Source organism: Peromyscus leucopus, chromosome 10 (assembly GCF_004664715.2).
Source record: "Peromyscus leucopus breed LL Stock chromosome 10, UCI_PerLeu_2.1, whole genome shotgun sequence".
NCBI lineage: Eukaryota > Metazoa > Chordata > Mammalia > Rodentia > Cricetidae > Peromyscus > Peromyscus leucopus.
Window position 1 is genome coordinate 90,993,199 of NC_051071.1, and position 21,720 is coordinate 91,014,918.

The window sequence follows — 21,720 nt, forward strand, 5'->3', positions numbered from 1 at the left end:
ACACCAAGCTAAAAGGTCAGAAAAGAAACTCCTGTGTCATATCACAGTTAAAGGCTGAGTATACAGACAAGGAAAAAACACCAAGGGCTGCAAGAGAGAAGCATCACGACACATACAAAGAGGCAAACCAACCCGAACAACAGCACGCTTCTCAACAACTATTCTAAAAGTCAGGAGGACTCAGCACAATGTATTTCAGTCTCTGAAAGGAAATAACTGCCTACCCAAATTGTTTCATTTTTGAAGCTACATAAACAATGCTGTGGGTAGTATAATACCATTTTATAGATTCATATATATATATATATATATATATATATATATATATATATATAAAACTGTGAGGATTAATCCCAGCTGTCATCTATATGAGATGTAGAAAGACTTGGGAGAGAGGCTTCTGAGCATGCATGTGGAAGAACATCTTGATTTGATTAATTAAGATCCTATGGATGGCCCTGTTCCCTGGGCTGGAATCCTGAACTGTGTAAAAAGAAGAATGTGAGCTGAGCTCATACACCTCTCCTTCTTCACTGTGGATGTAAGTGGCGGGCTGCCTCAAGTTCCTGCCTCTGCGACTCCCCTGCCTCAAATTAGGAGCCACACGGAACCCTTCCTCTCTTCAGCTCCTTTTGTCAGTCTGTGGTGACGTTTGTTGTCTAAGAAATAAAGCTTGCTGCCAGATCAGAGGACAGAGCCAGCCACAGAGTTAAACACAGAGGTCAAGCGGTGGTGGCAGGACCTTTAGTCCTAGCACTCAGGAGGCAGAGATCCGTCTGGATCTCTGTGCGTTTAAGGCCACACTGGGCTACATGAGATTGATCCAGTCTAGGAGAGAAACAGCGCCAGGCATGCACCTTTAACCCCAGTATTTGGGAAGCACACACGCCATTAATCCCAGCACTAGGAAGGTTGAGACAGGAAGTGATATGGCTGGGCGGAGAAAGGCAGATAAGGTGGGAGGAGACAGGAACTCAGGTCTTTTCAGGCTCCTGCAGGCTGAGGAGTTGGTGATTTAAGAGGTGGCTTGCTCTGCTTCTCTGATCTTTCAGCTTTCACCCTGACATCTGGGTCAGGGTTTTTATTAAGGCCAATTAGGATTCATGCAACATCAGTCTTCCATTTCAACAATGGGAAAAGAAACTATAATAATAACCAAAATCACACAAACATGTGAGTTCTATTTCTAAACATGCAAGTATATAGAAAAAGTATTTTTTCTGAAATTAGATACAGAGGGAAGAAACATGGCGGAGTGGGACTACCTGGCTTATCATTTGATTAGTGTATTAGTTGTATAAATGTATATATGAAGGTGAAATGAGATTGTAAAAGGTGAAGTCCTTGGCACTAAGTATCAATTTCTCTTACAACTGAAATAATAGTTTTTCTCTGGACCTACCTCCCCTCTTTCAATCTAAGCCCATAGCATTGGTTCTTTATGGGTGAAAATAACTAAGGTCCTTAAATGGAAAAATCCCCCTATAATTTGGGGTCATAAAATGGACAGTTGGTAGGTAGGGGTCCAAGCAGCCGGATCATCCTCCTAGCTGTATCGCTTACCAACTGGAACTGAAGTGTTTATATGTACCCTTACATACATCTGAATTTCCTTCTGAAGTCCAAAATACGGGCTCCAATAATCTGACCATTGCTTAGAACCACCGTTTTCTCCCCTCCAGGTCATTTCAAAAACAAAAGCAGAAAACAAACAGGAGGAAACTTCTGGTTACAAACACAGGATATTTCACTCCAAGGAATTTGTGTTTTGCTGATTTTTTTTCTGCCTCACTTCTATTCATTCCTCAGAAGAAGAAAGAAATGGGGTTTGAACATGAAGAACCAATAACTAATATCAAAAAAATATTTTAAAATTGAAAATAAACATACACATGAAAATCCATCACGTCGGGAAGCGTTGTCATGCCGCAGTGACGTAAAGGACTGGGTCCCGCCTGGACTGCAGCCCACTCCAGCCGGACCTGCCTCCTCTGAGCATCCCATGCCAGAATCCGGCCTGGGCTCCAGGGCACAGCCCCGCCCCACACGCCGTTATCATTTTTTAATCGCCAATGCCTGTAGTTCCTTACTGCCTGCCACTTAATATTCCTGCGCGCTCCTGAACAGCTGCCATGTCGTCTCCCTAGAGGTGTTTCTTATACCCCTACCTAGTTCACAGGGCTGTGGGAAAGCTTAATTAATTAATGTTTCCTGAATGCCTTGAGGTTTTCAGATGAAACGTGCAAGGTAGAACTGTAGAGTCTTATTAAATTTCCATTATTTTCCTGGAAACTGAAGCAGCTTGCCTAGTGTGGATTCCTAGCAGACAGGGCCCTCCCATGACGTCTTCAGAGTCCCAGATCATGGTACAGGTTTGCTCCGGCCATCATTTCAGCCCACCTCTGAGAGGTGACAGATCACTCAAAATGTCACACGGTGCTACGTGTCAAGACCACATTCTTCTCCTCCAACCTGTAATTTACATACAACAACCAAGTGTGTAAATGGTGATGAAGATAATAGGCTTCCATTCACACAAAGCTAAGTTATACAAATGTATAATAAAAAGCACATGCACACAAATGCACACGGTTTTCTGTTTCCTGAATGCAGGTGTTCATGGTTTAAATCTGAAATGTCTCTCACCGGTTTGTGTTTGAAACACTCTGTCTCCAGGTCATAGGGATATTTTGAGGGCTGTGGGGCCCTCAGGAGGTGGAGCCTGACCGTGGAAGTGGGTAACTGGGATAACCCTACTGTCCCTGAGCTTCTGACACGTGCTCCTATTTCCCTGAACTCTGCCTTCTCTACTACGATAGACTAGCTGCTGAAAACTTGAGCTGAAATAAGTCTTTTCCCCTTTGTTTCTGTTGGGCATTTTGATCACAGCCATGCAAAAGTGACCAACACACAGGTGTACATAGAATCCTTTTTTGGAAATGCAAAGAAAGCAAACTGCCAGCACAAAGTGAGGATAATATGAACTTCCTCAGGCAAGCTACAAAGTAAACCTACCAGAGTCTATAATGAACCTCAGATTTGTTTGTTTGTTTGTTTGAAGGAATGTTATGTAATGAATCTTTCTCTGTCCTGCCAGTCAGTTCTCAAATAATAACATGCAGACTTCTCATTAATTATGAAAGCTTGGCCTATAGCTTAGGCTTGTCCCTAACTAGCTCTTATAACTTAAATTAACCCATTTATATTGATCTATATTCGATCATGTGGTGTTACCTCTCTTCCATCTTGCACCTCCTGTTTCCTCTCTGTGTCTCCTGGTGACTCTTATACACCTCTCTCCTCTCTTCCTCTTCCTTTCTCTCTGCCTGGAAGGCCCGTCTATCTTTCCTGTCTAGCTGTTGACCATTCAGTTTTTTGTTACACCAAGCACAGCAACACATCTTCACACAGTGAACAATATCCCATAACATTTTCCCCTTTTTGTCTAAATAAAAAGGAAAACTTTTAACTCTAATATAGTAAAACTATATACAATAAGAACAATTATCAAGCAAGGGTTACATTTATAATATCCAGTCCATTTGTATTTGGCAAATTCAGAGAAAGTACTGTATTATCTATCATATCTTAATCCAAAAATAAACCATTCCCTGTCATAACTTGTATTACCATCCTAAAAATATCTTTTTAGACCTAATAACATCTTCTTAGATAAACAACTTGGGCTTTTAAGTTTCTCAACATTATAAACTTTACATCTCTTATGTAAATTTCTTTCCTGAATTTGATAAGAAGGAAAACTGTAAAACTACACTATCTAGTCTTCAATCCCCATCAGAGATACAAGAAGGATAAAATACTATTTGAGTAATTAGGAAGTGCCGAGAAAGCACCTAAGTTTCCTCTGCAACACTGGGGCATCCATCTTTAGCCTACAGATCTAGAATATCTGACAGACTTTTCTGTGAAGCAGGAATTTTGAAGGACTGTCCCACCTTGTCTTGGCAAAGTCTGGCAGTCTTATTCCTTTGTGCTCTGCTTGTCCAGTTTGTACAGTATTCTGTCAGCAGTTGAGGAAAGGGAAGTTTCTTGTCCAGTGACTAACTTTGCCACAAAGAAAGCAAACTCCATGTGAAGATTCTTTGATGTTCATCATCCTTTTATGGAATAGATTGGTGCTGCCAGGAGCAGACATGTCTCACTATCATGAAAAGTCCTGTGTTATTAAAACATTAAAATGCCATATTCTGCAGGTCTCTGAAGTGTTTGAAGACCACCTACCTATTTAAAGTATGTTTCTGATTAACCTTGAAAATATGCCTAACATGACTACAAGTTTGATTGTTATAGATGACTAACTACTAACCTGTATTTCTTTATTATCCTAAATAGCTTTAGAGGACTAGGACTTTACATTACATTTTTAAATGAGCTGCATAGGTACAATACCTTAAATATGAAATAGAAACATATATACAGTATAACCAAAATAACCTTACATTTTTATCAATATACAAAAATCCATACCAATGTAAACTGTTTGAGACCAGTATTTGTTTTTTTAGTTTAAAAGTAGATTCAATAATCTACCCTTTTATCCTATCAATCCTATATCCCCTTTTTCCTTTTCAGAATGAGATCCTGGAAGTTAATCTCCTTTGCTTAGTTTCCTCCTTGACCATGACCAACAACAACTTGTAACTAACCCCCTTAAACAATGATAAACATCCATAACCCACCTACCAACCAAAAATCACCCACCCCACCTCTTGGGAATATGGGTGTTATGTTCTTAAAATTACTTCCTGTTGTCTGAGGGCAATGACATCTTTAGGGGACCCTGAGAAAATTAAGATAATGGTCAAGTCCTAGGGGAGCTAGCTGTTGTTCAGTCTCGGTGTGATGGGATAATGCAAGGCTTATCTGAAGTCCTAGGTGGAGTAGTCTATGAGGGTGGACAACCTTAGCCAACCACCTTGAAATTGTCCTGAGCAGTTTGTGGTCCAAAGCTGATCTTCGGGTGGCATTTGTCAGCTTAGTGGTGTTACCATAATCCAGGTGGAATCATCATTGTGGGGCCCCATCATCTTTTTGGAGACTTCAAAGGTCAATGTTAACAATGGTCATGGTTCACTGCTGAAGATTTATGGGATTTTATCCTGTTGGAAGTGTGCTATACCATTAGGCCAATTTGCTCTTTTTCTTGAGGACATTTTCTCTGGATGATTCTTTCTTCTTCAGATGTTTCATTTGTCCAGAGATCTTCAGATTCCTTAGTTGGATGCTTTTATTCTCCTGGAAAGACAAAAAAAAAAAAAAAAAAAAAAAAAAAAACCTGCTGCAACCCTAACTTTGGGGGATTTTCTTTTTGGCAGGTTCAAATATCTGATCAAATGAAAGACATTTGTTAGTCTTAGAAGTTAGTTTGGATTGAATGGTCACTCTGTTTGATGAACTATCACCTCTCCTAATCAAGAGGTCTCTCCTGTTCAAATCTAATCTTTATCAATCTTGATGGTAGCCATAGCTTTTCTTCTCCTGTGGAAATAAAAGCAAAACCTCTTCCCCAATGTAACACATATCCTGGTTTCCATTCTAACGTAAAACATTGTTAAAGTATACAAGCTGATTTAATCCAGCAGTTTTTTTCTATTATTCAATGTCTCTCTGCAGCTGTTGTTACTTTCTCATTAGAATTTGAAAATTTAAAGTTAATAAATCATTGTGCAATCTATCTCTTGGGGTCTTTATTACCCTTTTGTGTTTATTAACCATTTCTTTTAAAGTGTGATTAGATCTTTCTATAATTGGTTGTCTTGTAGGATTGTGTGGTACACCTGTAATATGCTTTATATTGTAATATGCAAAAAAACTGTTTCATTTTCTAGAGATATGCTAGAACATTGTCAATCTTAATTTGTATAGCTATTACCATGATGGTCATAACTTCTAACAATGTATGATTACAGAATCAGCCTTTTCAGAACTCAAAGCAGTTACCCATTGAAATCCTAAATATGTATCTATGGTGTTGTGCACATATTTTAATTTTCCAAACTTTACAAAATGAAACACATCCATTTGCCAAATTTCATTTCTTTTAGTACCCTTTGGGTTACTTCCTGCAGGTAGTGAAGTTTGGTTATACAAAGAATAAGTAGGACACTTCCTTATACTTTCCTTGGCTTATTGCCAAGTGATAGAAAAATCTGTCTTCAAATCCTTGCTGTTAACATGGTGTTTCTTGTGAAATTCTGAGGCTTGTAGCACATGTCCTACCAATAGTTGATCAATTTCATCATTACCTTGTGCTAGATATTGCAATTTCTTTTCTCATTTTATTAAAAAGTAAAGCTCAGGAGTAAATATTAGGGGATAAACCTAATATTTATTTAGAGATCCACTAAGCAATGGAGACACAAACACCTGCTCTCTACTCTACTTCTGAGATCAAAAGGGCACCCAACCTCTCAGCTCCTCCCCTGCTTCATCCTCCATGTGTCTTTCTATTTCCCTCTGGGTCCTCCAGGAAACCCTATGGTCCACTTCAGCCAGTGGAATGTGGACTTTGCCCTCTGGACCAAGGTCAGACTGTATTCATGGTCTCAGAGCAATCAACACAAACAAATCTCCCTGAACATGTTATGTTTTGTTTAGTTTCTTTTCCACCTTTTTTTTTTTGGTATTTTGGTTTTTTGAAAAGAAATAAGGAAATAAAATAAATTCTTATGAATGAGTGCTATTGAGGCATTTCAAAGAAAAAGAAATCCAAACAGCCAAATCATAAACATGTATTCAACATCCCTAGAAAACAGTGAAACTCAAATTAAAATAAAACTGAAATTTCACCTGTTCTAAAAAAAAGAAAAGGAAAAGAGAAAGAAAGAAAGAAAGAAAGAAAGAAAGAAAGAAAGAAAGAAAGAAAGAAAGAAAGAAAGGAAGGAAGGAAGGAAGAAAGAAAGAAAAGTGTTAGGGTCTGAGAGAAGTCCTATAAAAGACCACCAGACATGATGCAATCAGCAAGAGTGTTTACTATATTAAGAATAAAGGTACCAGCATGCTGGGGCTGTGCATCCAACAGAAAGGCAAAAGAGGCAACCTCCAAGAAAAGCTTGCAGGCTCGTTTATACACTAATGAGATTATATTGCTAGCAATCCATGGAGTCTGCTTGCTGTGGGATGTTCTGTATGTTAAATGTGTTGCTCTGATTGGTTAATAAATAAAACACTAATTGGCCAGTAGCCAGGCAGGAAGTATAGGTGGGACAAGCAGAGGGGAGAATGCTGGGAGGTGGAAGGCTGAGGCAGAGAGACGCTGCCAGCTGCCACCTTGACAAGCGAGATGTAAGGTACCGGTAAGCCACGAGCCACATGGCAAGGTATAGATTAATAGAAATGGGTTAATTTAAGATAGAAGAACTAGATAGCAAGAAGCCTGCCACAGCCAAACAGTTTGTAAGCAATATAAGTCTCTATGTGTTTGTTTGGTTGGGTTTGAACAGCTGTGGGACTGGTGGGTGAGAGAGATTTGTCCTGACTGTGGGACAGGCAGGACTGAAGAAAACTTCAGCTAAATAAATTTATTTGGGGCTAAATCACAAGACAGAATAAAGGAATTTGTCACAGGATCCTTAAAGGTCAGGCATAGTCCAATGCTATTCCCTGGCGAGCTCTGCCCTGGTCCATCCCAGCATCCAAAACCATGAGGTATCGAAGAGAGAGAAACACATACGTGCACCCCAGGTCTTAAGGCCAAGCAGCCACGCTCCTGGGGCATGTACCTCAAGGTCAGTGGCAGGTATAACAGTTACCAGTGCTTCAGGGTATGGCTCAAACAGCTCCCACTACATCTTCCCCTTTTGTCTAAATAAGAAACTTCTAACCTAACGTAAAACTATGTACAATAGGAATGATTATTAAATATTGTCCAGGAGAAATAGCAGGTAATGACCTAAGCAAAATGGAACTACAACCAACAAGAACAACATCAAACAAGAGACACATACTAAAATCCAGAGATGTCCAGAACATAGGTAAATGGCATGTTAGAGAGATTATTCCAAAAGCTGTCCTATCCTGAAGAATCTGAATCTAGTACCTAATATGTTCTGGCTAAGATATGAGAAGATTGTAACTGTAATTATTAGTCTTCAATCCCATCAAAGACCTGAGAAGGAATATAATAATACCTGAGAAAATGGGAAAATGCACACAAGTAATTTTCAAAAATATTTCAAGAATAGACAGAGACAGATGGCAGCCTGGACAGTCACCTAAAGTTTCTCAACATTGTTGGGGCATCCAATTTAGCTACAGGCCTAGACTATCTGACAGACCATTTTCAAAAGCAGGTACTTTGAAAGACCATCTTACCCTGTCTTGGCAGAGTTCAGTAGTTGCTTTTCCTTGTGTCCCACTCATCCAGAAAGGACAGCATTGTACTGTCAACAGTCAAGACAAGGGCAGTTCTTTGCTCAGCAGGCCACTTTGTGCCAAGAAGAAAACAAACTTCCAAACAGAAATGTCTAGAAGCCCAGCATTCTCTTGGGACCAGATTGGTGCTGCCAGGAGCAATCATGTCTCACGTCAACAGAATTCTAAGTTATTTAAATGCCATATTCTCTAGGTCTATGAAGCATTTGAAGATTACTGTCCATTTGACCTATGTATTTGTAAATCTGGACAACACAACTATACAGATAACAACCATGGGTGACTATAAATCTGTAAATCTTATCTACCTAAATAACCTAAGGACTAAGGCTTCACATAAACAAGGTAAACCGTCTATAAACAAATGTACAGTAAAAGGACAATGACCTCAAAATTGTGACAATACACAAAATATCTTAAACAGAGGTAGAAATGTATAGTTCAATATGCAATATGACAATAACCCTACATATGTATCAATATATAAAATATCTTAAACAGAGGTAGAACATACATGCAATATGACAAATATAATTTTACATTTGTATCATTATACAAGATATTTCAAATAAGAGTAGAAATATATGTATAATACAGCAAATATAGTTTTGTATTTGTCTCAATATATAATTTATATAAGTTATATAAATTATAATTATCTTATATAATATATTATCTTAAATAGGAATATAAAAATAGTTTACATTTGTATCAACATGCAAGAATCCATAACTGTGAAAATTATCTAAGGCTGATATTTTACTAAGTTAGTTTATTAATATATATATAATAATCTACCTTAATATCCTCTACCTACCCATTCCCCTTTTTTCTTTTCTTAAGGAGAATACTGAGTCTAATTTTTGTTCCACCCCCAATAATTCTAAAAGCAGTGTGCTCATTCTACCTAAGATTGGCTTACAAAAGTGGCAATCATTCGTACATTTCTAATTGGTTAGGGATAGCAAGGGTGGGCTAAAGCTACAGCTTTTCAGTTCTTGGGCAAGTCTGGACAAGCCTTAGACCTTGTCCTTATTTGGTGATCACCTGTGTGGAGGAGAGTTTGGCCCAGGCCTAGCACATGCAGTTCCCCTTGTTTCAAGAGGCAGGAACTGAAGCCTAGTTCTTAACTGAATTATTAGGAGCCTGTCATGGTATTTGCCTGGCCTTCTCTAAAAGAAAGAAATTTCACCTGTTCTATGAACCATATCTTCTCATTCTGGGTGTTGCAAGGGTTTGAAGCCAAGAGAAAAGTTATGAACCTCATGAACTGTCCATGTGCAGTCACAGGAGAAGCAGTGCAGCAAGCTGGAGCATGTCACGTGACCATATCGGGATCTATAAACCCATTTCTGAGGTTAGCGGGGAGTTGGGGCGTTTGTCTGCAGCACTACAGTTGAACCTAAGGACTTGCCCATGTCCTCATTTTACATTCTATGGTTAGGTGGTTGTTGCCGGATCCTAACGGCTCCTTGGGGGAGAGGGTGGCATGCCTTGGCAACTGGTTTGAGACAATTTCCTCCACCCGATGGGTCTCTCCTACTACAGATGGCCTCACTCAGCCGCCCAGGCTGGCCTTGAACCCACCCTGCAGCACTTGCAGACCTACCTCAGCCTCCCCAGCTGCTAGAATTATAGGCCTGCAGCACCAAACATGGCTATAAATTCCATTTCTTAATAAAGGAACTTTTGTATATGGGAGAGACTTAAAATATTTATAGCAGACATTTTAAATAAATTTTGAGGTTTGTTTTTTTGTTTTTTCTGCTTGTTTTTTTACCTGACTGGGTCTCATGTAGACTGACCTCAGACTAACCATGTAGCCAAGGCTAACCTTGAACTATTCTCTTTGCTGGCACCTTCTGAGTGCTGGGATCTTGGGCAGGTGCCACCACGCCCAGAGAAGCCTCACTTTCCATTGCCAAAATGATGGGAAATGATCTAAATATTCGAGAACAGTAAAGTAAAAAACAAGGTATGGATGTTATCAAATAAGGAAGCACTTAGCAGCACAGGAAGTTAAGCTGGAGCTACTGAACCAACCTGGAAATACTTCACGAGCGCAGCTTTGTGGGAAAATCTACTATAGCGCACACCGAGATGTCGCCATTCGTGCGGAGACAGAACGCAATGAAATGTGTCATAACCTGGTGTGCAAAAGCAGGAAGTAAGATGTAAGAAAACACATGGGATGGAGCAAACTTCAAATCCAGGCAAGGGGCCTGGGGAGGAGCGTGATGCAGACTGCCTGTGAGTGGAAAACGGGCAGGGGCCAGCACTACCCTTGAGAGTTGACTTTTACAGCTTTTATTTCCCTGAAATGGTTTAAATAGAAGTCCATCACGGGGTAGTAGGGCAGCCCCGTGGGTACAGGTACTCACATAGGGACCTGAGTTCACCCCGGTACCCTGATTGGCTTTAACTGTTGGCTTGAAACAGCCTCGGGCCATCCGAGAGCTGAGTCTCAGCTGAGGAACTGCCCAGTCGAGACTGGCCTGTGGGCTACGAAAAGGCCCCTGACTGTGAGTCTGAGAGAGCCAACACGCAGCACCCTCCATGGTTTCTGCTTCAAGAGCCTTCCTGACTTCCTCAACGATGACCTGTGGCCCGGAAGCTGAAACAAACCCTCTCCTCTAAGTGGTTTTAGGTCAGAGTGTCTGATCACAGCAACAGAAAGGAAACACGAACACCCCGGAACCCACGTAAAGGTGGAAGTGACTCCCCAGATTCTCCACTAACCCATGTGTGGGGCATGTGCACCACACCCCAAAACTTATAGTTGAAAATGTAACAAGGTCTGCGCACATCCATGGTAACAAATTCTCCTCCCTGCTGGGGTTCCAGCAGTGGGAGACGGAATGCGTGGAGCCAGAGAGTATACAGAAACTCTACATGGTTTTCACTCAGTTTTGCTGTGAACATATAACTTAAGAATAACATTTATCAGCCGGGCGGTGGTGGTGCACGCCTTTAATCCCAGCACTTGGGAGGCAGAGGCAGGTGGATCTCTGTGAGTTCGAGGCCAGCCTGGGCTACCAAGTGAGTCCCAGGAAAGGCGCAAAGCTACACAGAGAAACCCTGTCTCAAAAAAAAAAAAAAAAAAAGAATAACATTTATCAAATATATATATATGTATATATATTATTTATGTAATTAATGATATAGTTTTGTGGTTTGGATTAGAAAAGATGACAGCCAAATAGTGACGTCATGTTGGAAGAGCTGGAAGGTCAGAGGATACCCCTGACCAGTTGCTTTCCCTTCTGTGATCCAGAACCTGAACTAGAGATGGCCACTGGTGCCTCTTTGTTGGAAGAGAGAACTAATATTTACGTACAAATCCAGTTAGAACTGGACACAAATAATAGGAGTAGCTAAGTGTGATGGTACATGCTTACAACCCCACACTTGGACGTATGAGGCCAGAAGGCCAGAAGTTTTAGGCCAACCTATAGTGAGCTCAAGGCCGGGCTGGGCTACACAGCAATCTCCCATCTCAACAATAACCACCGTGTACCCGAGAGAGACCGTTTAAAGGGTTATCAATCATGTTGTTTTTTCATAGCTAACCCATATTTTAAGTTTTCTTCCCCATGCTGTAGTTTATAGCCAGTATCAACCTGGTTAGCTTTCCATGACAAGGTGTAAAATTCTCCCTTTCTCATCTGACCCCGACCTTCTGCCTCTTCCTACCACCCGGGAACAACTTCAAGGAGATAGAAACAGCCTCTGTATTCCCACTATGCTGAAGGCTGGACGTTAGTTTCTAGGGTGCCCTTGTCTGGGAAAGCACGTCATCTGGTCCACACGGACGTTTAAGAAGGCTGAGTCTAGACCCCACCGGTGCAGTGGCAAGCTGTCCAGCCCCTTCCTTCTCTGGACTTGATTTGTTTTATTTTTTCTCACTTCCACTGGAATTTAGCGAGAAAATGGCTTCATTTGGATCAGCTCTGGTGTGATAACAAAAATCAAAATGAATGGCAAAGGGAAAAATCAAAAGGTTGTCTCTCTGAGATGTAATTTAGTGTCTGGCAGGAATAATTCAAGAAAACTGTGTCCACTTCCTGATCACGCAACTAAACAAACAAGGAGGGAGGAAGCCTGCTGAGAGACGTTTTCACATTAAAAGGTGCTAAAAATGGGCTAGCTCTCCCCGCAGCCCTGTTGGAAGTCTCCATTCAATTTTAGTCATTTCCTCTCTGTCCCCAGACTGGTAGCAACTGGCAAGGCAGGGGGGAAGAGGGAAGGTTGCAGGCTGCACCTCCACGCTGACCTGTGAGAAATTCAAGGTGGGACTGGAAAGGAAGAAAATCGTGTCCCTCCCAGACATTTCCAGAGGACAGCATGAGCGACACCGAGAGAAGATGGCAGGGGAAGAACGAAGCCCTTAGTTTTCCTCAGGGAGAGCGGGACCTGAAATCAGTCCAAATACAACCCCGCCTCTGGACAGAGGTGCTACGTGGACTTCACTGATGTGCATATATTGCAGAAAAGGTGAGACTTGGATGCGTTTAAATACATCCCTGGAAAGGCATGGTGGTGCACACCTTTAATCATCAGCACTTGGGAGGCAGAGACAGGTGGATCTCTGAATTTGAGGCCAGCCTGGTCTGTATAGTGAGTTCTGGGACAGCCATAACTACATAGTGAGATATGGTCTCAGATAGAAAGGAAGGGAGAGGGAAAGAGGGAGGGAGGGAGGGAGGGGGAAGGAGAGAGAGAGAGAGGGAGGGAGGGAGGGAGGGAGGGGGAAGGAGAGAGAGAGAGAGGGAGGGAGGGAGAGAGAGAGAGAAGGAAAGAAAAAGAAAGAATACATCCCTAGGCATGTCTTCTTCCACACAGCTATTGGGGTGACTTTTTGAAGCTCATTAATGAACGTGGGCAGGTCAATCTATAGTTAAAGCCTTCTTTAAGTATCCATTCGCTATAATATAGATGTGTTGTGTGATTTCTGTCTGAGATGTCAATTCTGTATCCGAAAATTCTTTGAACCAATGGAGAGTTCCATGTTTAGATAAAAAGAAAGCCCCCAGGGAGCACAGAAGAGGCTGTGATGTGCCCCAGCTCCAGCGGGTGGCAGCAGTGAGCAGAGGCGAGACCTCTGGGAAGGAGACTGTAGATGCTCCTGGTAGAGGGGATCTGGGAGCGGCTACTGGGTATGCTGTATAGGCCAGCCCTAAAGGTGGGGTAAGGACAAACACTGTGGACACAGGGAACCCTGGTGAACTTCCACGTCCATTACAAGAGCACACATTGAGACAGCGAATGCATTTCTAGGCCTTCGGAACTTGGGTGCTGTTCATTTTTGAAAAGATGGTTGGCAAGGGTGCAGACCAAGGTCTCCAGCTCGGAAAAGGGAATAAGACACTTAGTGTAGAGTAAGACACACCATTTTGTGGTTACCTCCGTCTCCTCCCCTACCACACCAGGAGGAAGTTCTTCAAAAGCAGAAATGGGGCCTTGTTTCTCCGTGAATCTCAGAGGCCAAGTAGGGTGTGAAGTACACACGATGATTGCAGCAGACGCCTGTTAAATTAAAAAAAAAGAATTGTGTGTGAGGCTTATGTAAATATTTGGGTACCTGCCTCTAGACAGCCATGTATTTTCATGATTGCAAAGATGATTCATCATTTTGTATTCCCAGTGTCTAACACTGTTCCTCATGCATTGATTGATCAATGGACCGATGGGCAGCTGGATGAACTCAGGATTTGAGATTTCTGCCGCATTCTCCTTAGAATTTACAGTATTTTGAAAATATCTAACAACATTAGCAGATCTTGACTTCTAAGGCTCTCCAACAAAAGGAGCAAGAGATTCCTTGGAAATGATTCTAAGGTAATTCTAGAGCGGGGACCACCTAGAACATTCAGGCTGAGTGTGGAGCATGGAGTCATGAAAAACTAAAGGGTGTTGTCGAGAGAATGCTGGGTTCCTCTAACACCGGAGCAACTCCAAATGTCAAGATCTGGAACAATTTGAGCAAAGCCACAAAGCGCTGTAGGACTACAGCCCAGAGTGATCAGAGTCCTGAGTCTGACACTAACATCGAGCCTGAGCAAATAAAGTGACCCAATCTCCGTGCAGAATTCTAAATAACTCATATCAGCGCTTCTCCCTCGTGTGTATAGTGAGCACACAATGCTGCGGAGGAAAGTAGCACACACTGGTCAGTGCTGGTCAAGGAGACAGGAAGTAGTGGTTCCATTGATACTAAGTAAGTACCCTGGACACAATGGGATGAAGATGGCGATTTCTCCTCCAAACCCACAACGCCAGTCTACTCATGAGAAAGACATCAGACAAATGGAAGGCTGTACCAAAAACCACACAAATTCCTTCAGACCATCAGAATCACCCAATATAAGGAGCTTGTCACAACCCCCAGGACGAATAACCTGTGGGTTGGATGCTGAGGTAGAAGAAGGGACTGGCTGAGGAGCCAGGAGATCTAAGTAAGCCACGGGCCTGAGTGAGTGGCCAGGAGATCTAAGTAAGCCACGGGCCTGAGTGAGTGGTCGTGTGGCAGCGTTAGTTCACTAACTACAAGAAATGTGTTCTACCCGTCAACGATGCTAGTAACATGGACGATGAGCGTAGAGTACATGGGAATGGTCCATGTCATGTTCGCAACTAAAAGACCCGCACCACGGGACCAGGCGAAGGAAGATTTGAACATGGGAGGAGGGGCAGGATGGAGCGAACTTGTCTTGATCTATTTTTGTGTTTCTTCCTAAGAAGTTTTGGTGAATTTCAGTCCAAAAGCAGATTCTAAGGATTTTATGTCTCCTGTGAAGTCTCTAAAATAAAATCCACCTCCTGGAAGAATTAGAGAGTGGTGCGGCTTTCTCTGCTAATCTCTAAGCCTTCGAGTTACTTGTCCTTCCCTCTGGTCAGGTGTCCACTCTAACACAGAGAGTGACCGGTGGTGACTGACACTCCCCCTGCTTTGGACTTCTCCTTTCTTCAGCCAAGGACACCAACTGATCCCCACATTGACCCTTCCTGCTTCCCTGGCAGTGACCACCTCCCTCTCCACCTCTCTGCTAGTCCTCTCTGAAATCACCCCGAGTAGTGAAAATAATAGCTGAGGCTGGGGGATGACCAGGTGCAGCAGCCCAGCTGCTGACCTACCTCAGACTGGGCCCTTTCTTTCAGAGATCTGAGCCACTTCCCCTGGCCCCTTTATGTGCAGTCGAGATGAAAAGTGGCCTTTCTATTTGTGTCTCGCTGCTCCTTTGGAGTCTAACATCCACCTTATCCTTCTGGACTCTGATCCTGAAGGGAAACACAAAGTTAAGGTCGGGAGCCTGCCTGAGGCCTCAGACCCCCTCAGCATGGTGGGAGGCCACCTTAAAACCCTTGCCTCTTCTCAAGGAGAGTGTGCATCAACAATGACCTGCCATTTGTAGATAGTTGTGTGAACACCTTCCACATCCCAGCCCTGAAAGGGATCTGCTTCTGCAGCCTGCACACCACACACACACACACACACACACACACACACACACACACACACCATCTGAGAGTAAAGATGCCTGACACGGGCAGGTAAGGGTCCAGCTCAGTGCATCCCTCGGTGTCCGCTCACACGCCGGAGGGCCGTTTGCTTCTGGGCCAGCACTGCTCAGACTGGGAATCCTTGTTTTATTTCCCTGCCCACAGAACTCTAAATTAGATTGTAAACAAGGACCTGTGAGGAAACAGAAGCAAACACAACTTTCATAATTATCAGAAGTGTTCGTTCTCATTAACAAGGGGCAATTGTTTCTGTTTTGTAAATTGATCTGAGATGAAAGAAGTTAGTTAATAATTTATACTGTACCAGGGAAAGGGGGCTGTGAAAAGACTCTGCGGAAGGATTTGAATTAAACAGCCTCTCACCCTTTTAATATCTCACAAGAGATCTTCTGCACTGGTTCATTTAATTTAGTGGACACCGCAGTGTGGCCCATTGATTGCAGACAAAACTTCTGAGGGCCTGGTGCGCACCCTGTTAAAACGTGGGAAGAGAGTAAAGTTGGATGTGAATTAATTTGATTCTGTACATAATTCTTTTTCAATGGGATTCTGTGTCCCATTGCAGAGGCATGAAAAAAGGGGACACTGAGTTTGATTGCTCAATATTCATCTACATTTTCCTCTCTATGGGCCCAATATGCTTGGCTTAATTAACTTCGCTCAAAGGTGAAGCCGTGCGCACCATCTGCTGTGAGACAATCACATTTGTATGCCTCTCAGAATAATCCCTTTACCACTGAAAACAGCTATCATATAGTAGCCAAAATACAAACTTTCAAATTTTTCCCCCTTTGGAGAAAAAGACCACATCCATTCTGGTCCAGTGCTGGAAAATGACATGTAGCGGAGGCAAAGGCTGTTGTTTTTGTTACAGCCCAACTCCTTGCTCGCAAACGATTTTACGTTTGCCTTGTCTTCCCTCCGCCACCAAATTAAAAATTCTGCATGCTTCATTTAAAGCCCAGCTCAAGAACAACCGCCCAGCGGGGCACCCTCCTTTTCTCCCACCTCTTAATTTCAAACCAACAGAAGAATAGGAAAGTGGCACCTTGAAAAGAACCATCAAGTCACCCAAAATCCCAATGCAAAATATTGAGGCAAAGTTTAGCCATTTAATTTTTTAATCAAGCCTCAAGGACCACACAGTGTTATCAAGGGCCTGCTGGACTTGCTCGAAGGCTGGGTCATTATTTGATCTTTGTGGCTGGTAATCTGATTATCTCATTGTGGAGGTAAACTTCAGACCCAATCTTGTTAGCAGCTGGCGGAGCTGGATTACGACAGCTACTGAGCTGGAAAGTGGACTGAGAAGTCCAGCTTTGGCCTTGCTCCCTTTGAGCCCGCAGTTGGCTACTTTGGGACGTATATACTTTTGTATCTGAATCAACACTCTACTCGAGAATCTCCCACCACAGAGTGAACATATCCTGTGGCAATACCACTGAGCCAGGCTGCGGTCTATGAGCACAGTTCTCAAAGATTCACACCTCTATTAAGTCCCTCTATGTCCCACTTCCCAAGAATCTGGCACAGGTAATGCTGTGGTCAGAAAAGTCTCTGGCCCGAGATATTTAACGAAGGAAATTAATGAACCGAATTCTTCGCTTTGAGATTCACACTCGACAGAGTTGCTAAAATATGCAAATTCTCACAAGAGTTGTGTGGTCCCTGCTTAAGACACTCTCCGTTGTGCTTGTGATCTCACTGAGGCACTGACCGTGGTTACAGTGAATGCCCAGCCCCGTCAAAGCCCAGAAAGTCTTGAATCATAGCTTGAAAGAGTTCAAAGGATCGAAAAGACAAAAAAGGACTAAGCTGGGATTTTTATGTACACTGAAAAGAAGAATAAAATATAAGTTCCTGAATGCAGGCTGTTATGGCAATGCTAGCCATATCAAAGCATTATGTCTACGGAAGAGGGGTGAACTCTCTCTCTTGCGCACCATATGCAAAAAAGAAATAGGAACAATTTAGGCTGGCGGTGATTTTGTGACATGAAACATTGAATGCTCTTTTTTGACACACTATTGAGTGAACAAGGAATTCAAAGAGTTTGAACTCGAACAAGTTTTCTGCCTCAATAAGCCATAATCAGCCCCAAAGAGCTGAGTACGCCTCAGAGTGGTCTCTGCTCTCAAGCCTTCCCGGGGTGGGTTTTGCTGGCTATTATGAGGCGCATCAAAGCGAGGGCTCTTATGCTGGCTTTGCTCTTATCATTTCCACTAAGACCCCAAGTCTTAGTGCGATTTCTGAAACCAGCAAGCTGATAGGCAGCATTCCCAAATATCAACATCGCACACACCCGTCCCACAGCCGCCACAGTGTACGGAGCAGGTTAGACAGCCAGGCGGCTTCCAAGGACGGTGTCTTCGCCTGGTGCGTGACGCCGCGGACGTTGTTTGGCAGCGCAGACAAGGGTCCTTGATCATTTTCAAAATCTGACCAATGGGGCACCTTTGCCCTATGACAGGAGGAGAAAGAGAAAAGTACAATTTACAGGTGTGCTTGGAAAAGAGCCAGATTTTAAAACGCGCTTTTGTATTTTAATTTAGCTTCTTTTTTTTGTTTGTTTGTTTTGTTCTGGAAGCTTAATTCATTTTCATAGCTTTCCAATATTTAAATTTTAATGTGCAGAATTTTATAGAAATTCTTAATGTTAAATATTAAATACAAATTCTAATTGTGTTTCAGTATCTGATGACTAAAATTTCAGCTCTGTGGGAATACATTATTAATCACTAGGTCTCCTAGTTTGCATTTCGGACAAACACACGCTTGAGCGTTAATTTCAGACGGTTAAATGGTAGTTGAGTTTATGACCACTCCGCCACCGTCCTCACAACGTGAAGGGATTGTGCTGATGTGACCACTGGCAGGATGAGAATCTGAGCAGAGCCGCTGTGGCATTTCACACAACTGATCATGTCTGTGCTTACGAGCTGTGATCAAGTTTCTATACTAACATGACAGTTTCTTAGCCAGTCAGGACGATGGCTGTAACTTCTGAAGGAAAAACCTATTCTCTTCAGGATTAGAATCCAGTCAACCTATAAATGTTCAACTTAAACCTAGAGTCTCTCTACAGCAAAGTCTCTGCACGCGTTATGAGTGAAATGTCATCCTTCTTGTTTTCAAATGGAATAAAGCACACCTTGGGGGCTTGGGTTATTTAGTAAAACCCTGAAGAACAGTTTTTCTAGAATGATGAGGAAAGGCAGTGAGTTCTTACATCTAATTTTAGATCTGAATTCGCAAGGAACACCTTTTAATTAAGCATGACATTTGACACAGTCGAGTTTGAAGTCACCTGCATAGCTTCACACCTGTGAAAATCGTAAGTTCTCGGAGCAGCTTAACATGGCATCCCCCGGCGCGGCAGTCTAGCTCTGACAGACGCAGCCCGTCCGAGAGAACTGCTTTTCAGGGAATGTGGTTATGGGTTATTTTCCTAATTGTTGTTTTTGACCTAACCAAAAAGGGGTCTAAATTTTTTCTTAGTAGCTTGTCAGAGCGTTGTAAGATTTTCTGTATCCTTTTGGCTGTATCAACAGAGACTTTGTCAGCAAATTCTATTATTAGAAGAGACAAAATGAACAAAAAAAAAAGGCGAGAAAATTTATTTATGACAAACATTGGAAGTCATTAAAATGTGACCCTCTACTTACAAAATCTGTTGAGTATATAGTTTAATAATATAAATTAAAAATAATAGTCTGTTTTCTATTTAGTTTTCTATTATTTCTAGTTAGTGTTCTAGTTCCATCTTGGTAAGACATGAATTTAAAATAAATGACTATATTATAGAAACTAAGAATATAGTTTCTGTTTGCCCAGCACTGTCCATAATAGTTCAAGATTTCAAGAAACAACGTAGAAAAAAGTCAGTCAAAACCACGTCCTACAAGAGAGATGAGGTAAAGGAAATGTGGCTTTGGAGTAAGAAGTAAATAAGGTTTTAACAACACAAGGAACTATAGCTTCCCGTCTACAGCCAGAGAACTGCTTTCCCTTCTTCTAGATAAATGAACCCGATGGGCAGTATTTATTGTGTGCCTGTGTCAACGCTTACCCTAGGGTCACTCTTACCCCAACAGTGCTGTGGCTGTTGCAACTTTTGAAACTGCAACTTTGTGAAATGTTCTAGAGTTGGTGTACAAACATACAACACAACTGAGAACCTTACTGCCCCTCAAAGCCCGATGTGTTGGAGGTTTGCCCCCAGCTTGGCGCTCTTGGGAGGGGGTAGAAGACTTAGGAGGTGGGGTCTAATAGAAGGCCTGAGATACGCCCTTGAAGACGCTCGTGGATCCCTGATCCCTCTCCCCTGATTTTCCCTGTCCCCTGTTCCTTTCAACCCTGTGTAGCTTTGACACAACCTAGAATTGTCTGGGAAGAGAACACCAGTGAGGGATCGTGTACATCCCATCCACCTGTGGATATGTATGTCTTGATGGCCTCAGATGATGCAGGAGGACCTATCCTCAGCCCACATAAAGGACCATAAGAAGGAGAACTCTGGGGTCTTTCCTCTCCTGGGCTTCACTCTCACAGGCAAGATCTCCTGCCCTGTTGCTGCTGCTGCTGCTGCTGCTGCTACCAATTCCTTTGCCGATCTTTCTTTTATTTTTAAATTATTATTATTATTAAGAGATTTTCTATTCATTTTACATTCCAACCACAGATTTCCCGTCTTCTCTCCTTCCTCCCTCAGCCTTCCTCCCAACCCACCCCCCATTCCCACCTCCTCCAAGGCAAGGTCTCCCATGGGGAGTCTGCAGAGCCTGATGCATTCAGTTGAGACAGGTCCAAGTCCCTCCCCCTGCACCAAGGCTGTGTAAGGTGTCCCACCATAGTCACTGGGCTCCAAAAAGCCCATTCATGCACCAGGGACGGGTTCTGATCCCACATCCTGGGGGCCCCCTAACCAGTTTAAGCTAATCAACTGTCTCCCCTATCCAGAGGGCCTAGTTCAGTACCATGGGGGCTCCTCAGCTATTGGTTCATAGTTCATGTGTTTCCACTAGTTTGACTGGTGATCTCTGTACTTTTTCCCATCATGGTCTTAATGTCCCTTGCTCATAGAATCCCTCCTCCCTCTCGTTGACTGGACTCCTGTAGCTCGCCTGGCACCCTGCTGTAGATCTCTGTATCGGCTTCCATCAGTCACTGGATGAGGTCTCTATGATGACAGGGTATTCAGCCATCTGATCACCAGAGTAGGCCAGTTCTGGCACCTCGCCGATCTTAAAACCAGCTTCCTCTGGCTTTTCATATGGCCTGAAGACCAACCATTCCCCAGGCTGTGGGCACCATGCGCCAAATCGGAACTGTTAAGACATCCAGCCTGGTGGACAGAACAGTGACCCAGATTCTCAGTCTCTCCAGCGTGACGGAGACACTTCCACCTCCTTTAATGTACACTCTGTGCATCTGCTCTGCTCCTCTAGCACACCCTGGCTGGTACACCAGGGCCAGCATTGCTTCCCGATGCCCTGTACTGCCTCGTCACAGACCCAAAGGCCACAAAAGCCAGCTGACCAAGGGCCTCTGTAACACAAGCCAAGATTAACCATCTCTCTTTCCAACTTGATAATCTCAGGTACTTTGTCACAGAAATGGAAAGCTGATCATCCTAGCTTCTTAATGTCAAGGGAAAAAAGCCAAATCTGTTTTGTTTTATATTTATTCATATTATTTAAATATTATTTAATTTTAAAATATTATTTATTTTATTATAATTACAATCATATATTGTAATTATATGATATAATTATATATTGCATACTATAATTATATAGGCATGTA